Source organism: Sorex fumeus, unplaced genomic scaffold, assembly GCF_029834395.1.
Source record: "Sorex fumeus unplaced genomic scaffold, SorFum_2.1 ptg000044l, whole genome shotgun sequence".
Lineage (NCBI taxonomy): Eukaryota > Metazoa > Chordata > Mammalia > Eulipotyphla > Soricidae > Sorex > Sorex fumeus.
The window spans coordinates 1,788,865-1,794,071 of record NW_026606101.1 but is presented as its reverse complement, the minus strand read 5'-3'; the positions used below and the strand labels follow the sequence as shown (position 1 = coordinate 1,794,071).

The following is a 5,207-nucleotide window of genomic DNA, read 5'->3' as shown; positions in this document are numbered from 1 at the left end:
TTACTGATTCTCTTACAGGCTGCTACTGAAGTAACTTCAAAATTATCATAGTGCCAAAGGCGGACATATTTGGAAGCCTGCTCTGAACTTCAGGGTAGTATTATTCAAACGTTGAAGATATGCACCAGAGAAAGCACAGTGGATAAGGTGCTTGTCATGCATTTGGCCGAGCCAGGTTCAGTCCCCTGCATCCTATCTGGTCCTTCTGACCACCTCCAGGAATAATTCCTGAGTGCAGTCACTGTCATGGTCCTCCTGTTGTTCATCGATTTTCTTGAGCGGGTCCAGTAATGTCTCCATTGTGAGACTTTGTTGTTACTGTGTTTGGCATATTGAATATGTCACAGGGAGCTTGCCAGGCTTTGCCGTGCAGGCGAGATACTCTCGGTAGCTTGCCAGGCTCTCTGAGAGTGGCGGAGGAATCGAATTCGGGTTGGCCATGTTGGCTGCGTGCAAGGCAAATGCCCTACCTGCTGTGTTGTGATAGCACGGCGAGTAGGGCGTTTGCCTTGCTCACAGCCAGCCTGGCCGAGCCAGGTTCGATTTCTCTGCCCCTCTCAGAGAGCCTGGCAAGCTATTGACAGTATTCAATATGCCAAACACAGTAACAAGAAGTCTCACAATGGAGACATTACTGGACCTGCTCGAACAAATCGACGAACAACGAGAGGACCTGGATTCCATCCCCTGCACTCTAAGACTGCCAGGGGTAACCTCCGAGTGCAGAGCCAGGAGTAAGCCCAGAGCGCTGCCAGGTGTAACCCCAAACAAACAAAACATAGATCTCTTTCTTCCTGAGTGCAGGGTAAGGAGTAACCCCTGGAACCACTGAGTGTGGTTCTACTGGATGGTGAAATAATTTGAGATATATGTGTGAGGGAAAAAGAAAGTTTTGAGGGATGTTTGCGTGTCATCCTTGCGCAGGGGCCATGCTAATCTTCTCTGTATCATTCTAATTTTAGTATATGTGCTGCCGAAGCGATTTGATCAAGTGATCAAATCACAGAGCACAGTGAAAAAAACAACAACGCTGAATAACACTTTATTATTGGCTCAATTAGTGCTTCCCTCCAGCCAACCCTCGTCAAGGACTCAGCCGGTCCACAGACAAGACGTCCTTTCCCTGCTTTGGAATAGCCTGAGTCTTTGAGCCTCACATAGCCTAGAACGAAGGCCAGACCTCCATTCCCTGCCCGCTGACCCTCTCCAGCCCAGAGTACTGCACTGACGAATCAAACAGACAAGGGCAGCTCATGATCTTCTAAGAAAGATGATCTTCACATGAAGATCTTCATGATCTTCACAGAGGCAGGGTGGGATGGGGGGTGGTGTGTGGGGCGGGGGAGGGATACTGGAATCCGTGGTGGTGGGAAATGGGCACTGGTGGAGGGATGGTTATTTGATCATTGTATAATTGAAACCCAAAAGTGCATCCTTCCAATCTGACAGGGGTCCTCTATACAGGACCCAAACATCAAAACACATGCCACGTGCCCCTAGATATGACCAACAATCCCCCAGTCACGTGACAGTGAGGCATGGCAGAAGGGAGATGCAGGATTGGCCCAGGGAAGCAGGTGACCTCTAGCAATCAGGTCCCTTTCACACACCCAAAGGATCCTCTCACCCCATGAACGAAGAGGTAGAGAAGGGCGACCGACACACAGGCAGCACAGACCCCCACAGTGCTGGCACAGAGCATTTTGCTTCTTTATTGAGTTTCCTACTGATTAGCCTTTAGCTGAGTAACAGGATGTCTCTGTGTGAGGAGGACTGAGAACCGGAGACCCGGCACGCAGGCCTGAGCATGCAGGAACAACATCTTCTCAGGTGCGGGGATGAGTTGGCGTCTCCCTGCAGGAGGAGAGAAGAGACAGTGGGGCATGAGAAGGAGCACCCCATACAGCAGACATGGGCCAGCTCCCAGGAACTCCCAGCCCAGTGCTGCTCTCCCAAGAACACTGAGACAATCTGCCAAGGAATCGAAATTCCTGGATAACTTATTTTAGGCAAACCAGCCTAGAGATTTAAAGGTTTTATCTAGCAGGGACATGAGGACCAAAGGGGTGTCTGATTAAAGATATAAAATTCATTACCTCACAGTTTAACCATAAAAAATTTCCGGCACGTATTCCTCTGTAAGTGAAAATAAAAACCATCAATAAACGTGATTGCCATTCAATGCCTCTTTTGCAAACCACAACGCCCAAAAGGAGAGAGAGAACAGAAGGGAATGCCCTGCCACAGAGGCAGGGTAGGATGGGGGGTGGTGTGTGTGTGGGGGAGGGATACTGGAATCCGTGGTGGTGGGAAATGGGCACTGGTGGAGGGATGGGTATTTGATCATTGTATAATTGAAACCCAAGCACAAAATTTGTAAGTCTACAACTGTACCTCATGGTGTCTCACTAATAAAAATTAAAAAAAAAAAGTCGTATATAGTCACTAACCCTTGAGGGACTCGAGATAATCTTGTTCCACGAACCCCCTCATGTCCCAGGATGAATTTTGCATATTGCAGGCTGGGCTGCGGGCCTCTCTGTAGGCGTCTCTGGCCAGTGACAGAGCCTGGCCACCAGCAAAGTGCTGATAGCAGGGATTTCTGCAGGGGGCTGGCCATGTTTAAGCAACTCAGGGAACTTGGGAATGCTTAAACATTGGGGGGCAGGGGTGCATAGCGGTGGGTCAGCTCACCCTCTTCTGGTTCCTCTGCATGGTCGGTCTCCTGGTCCTGGTCCTCGTCCTGCCCAGGGTCCTGTCTCGACACGGGCATCACGCACTGCTGCTTGCAGTGGTAGAAACAGCACTTCTTGTTTTCCTTACAGTTGGAATCGATCCAGCACTTTGGGAGCAGAAAGGCCGGGCACACAAACCTGGAATCCGGGCAGTACCCGGGCTTCTGTAGGACTGAATAGAAAGGCCCCGGGGTGAAGGGAGAGCAGACACCCTGGATAGAGCATAGTTGCCTGGATGCCTGTTCCCTGGCACCAGAACTCAGCCCAAGGAATCCTTGTTTGCTCCTCTGCCCCCACCCACACCCCACGCCCGGCACTCACTCTTACGGAATCCAGGCTGCGCCACATGGAGACAGAGGACCAGGAAGACCAGGGTCCGTGGCAAGAGGCTTTTCAGCTTCATAATGCTGCTCGCCAGACCCTCTTACCTAGTCTCACCCCGCGGCCCGCCGGCAGGGGGAGCTCTGCTCCCCAGAGCCCAAGGTCAGTCTTTAATCAGACACCCCCTTACCCCCCATGTCCCTGCTAGATAAAATCTTTCCTGCCTCCCATACCCAAAGGCAGAAACCCAGTAACCCTCCCCTTGTCTAGTCATGTGTATAAAAGATACTGTAAAATCCTGGAGATAAATAGTTTCAAAACCATAAGAAAGTTGCAAATGTTGGGCTGAGATATAGTTCAGGGCCGTAAAGCAGTTGTGTTGCTCGCAGCCAATGCTAGTTTGATTTCCAGCGCTGCGCAGGGTCCCCTGAGTGGTTTCTGAGAACAGAGCCAGGAGCAAACCCTTAGCACAATCGGGTGTGGCCCAATCCAGCGAACAAAAATGTGAGAGAGAAAAGGCCCTCCCGTTGAGCATCGATTTGCTCGAACGGGCCCAGTAACGTCTCCATTGGAGACTTTGTTGTTACTGTGTTTGGCATATCGAATACGTCACGGGGAGCTTGCTAGGCTCTGCCGTGCCGGCGAGATACTCTCGGTAGCTTGCCGGGCTCTCCGAGAGGGGCGGAGGAATCGAACTCGGGTTGGCCATGTTGGCTGCGTGCAAGGCAAACGCCCTACCGCTGTGCTATCGCTCCAGCCAGAGAGAAAAAGAAAATGAAATTGCAGATGAAAGGTAGCATTCAATTATGAAACTCATTAGAGTAGACTTCCATGAAATCTAAAGAAAAAAATGCATTTCTGAAGTGAAAAGGAATGTAGGGATAAAGTTGAAAGCAGAAACCAGTGAGGTGGAAAACAGAAAAAGTGAATAAATCTTAGGATCTGGTACTCTAATGAGGGAGGAAAAAGAGTTTTCTGAAATAATCAAGAAAAAGTAAAAGATTTGAATAAGTTTGTCTAAATTTGAAAAATATGTTCAAAGAACATACAAAAAACTCCAAATGATATTATCATCACTTTCCTGGGCTGGTGTGATAGCACAGTGGTAGGGCGTTTGCCATGCAATTGGTTTGCCCGGCCTACCCAGGTTCAATTCCTCCGCTGTTGGAGTACAAGGAGCTTAGGTTTATCTGGTTACACCCATCACAGTGTTCCTGAAGCACTTCCACTTCCATTGTGTTTATCTGTAAGCAGTCTTCCCTATGCTCTCCTTCCCACCCAGTTAATCAGCTTTCCCCTTAATCAGACTTTGTTAATTTGTAAGATCAGTTTCCCAGAAATCCATGATTTTATATGTATGAGTGAAATATTGCCTTTCTCCTCTCCTTATGCCTTATGAACATTTTACCTTAAAGTAATATCCTTTTTGTATAGATATAGGAAGACAGTTAACATTATGCTTTGTAATTTAGGATTTTATTGGCTTTGAACATTATTCACTCCCAGGCATCTGCTTTCTCGACTTAAGCCTCAGTTGCCCTTAGTTCTTAACACCCCCAAAGCAGGGTCCCGACGAGGGACTGAATGGACCCAGGGCAAGCAGTGAGCTACCCTGGCATCGAAATGGGCCAGGCCAAAGTGCCACGATTCTTAACTATAAGTTAAGAGTTTGATCATAGACAAATGCTGTCATGATCCAAAAGTAACAACGAGACTAGGATCCGGCTAGGGTTGGGAAAGACTATCTGGCCTGAGCACTGTAGTCTGAGATCGAGATGGCCCTAGGAGAGCAATTCTATAAGTTTAAGATATTTCTTACTGTATCCATACAAAATGATTTATATTATATATGCTTATATGCTTGTCGGACAAGGAGAGGAGAGACACACCCTTGGGATTCCGCTCTAGGGTGGGTCCTCCTGCTGAGAAAGGATCTGTCCTAGGAGTGGCCTTCCATGAGGCTAAGATTTCTACCCCTATTGATTGTGACCACACCCATGTGTAATTGTTCCCCCAATTCCACATGGAGAGAGGATTTAACTAGACTGTAGGAGTGGGCTGGATGTTCAGAAGGGATCAGAAGGGGGAGAAGGAAGAAGCAGAGATCAGAAGGAGGAGAAGGAGGATGAAGGGGGATGGAGAAGGAGAATG

The 5,207-nt window shown here is 48.6% G+C and overlaps 1 non-coding gene across 1 annotated transcript; it reads right to left on the bottom strand.

The window, feature by feature from the left end:
- Positions 1–880: 880 nt before the first annotated feature.
- On the bottom strand, positions 881–982 carry LOC130030823 (U6 spliceosomal RNA). The gene has a single exon (XR_008793503.1). It is a non-coding gene; the product is annotated as a U6 spliceosomal RNA (small nuclear RNA).
- Positions 983–5,207: the final 4,225 nt, after the last annotated feature.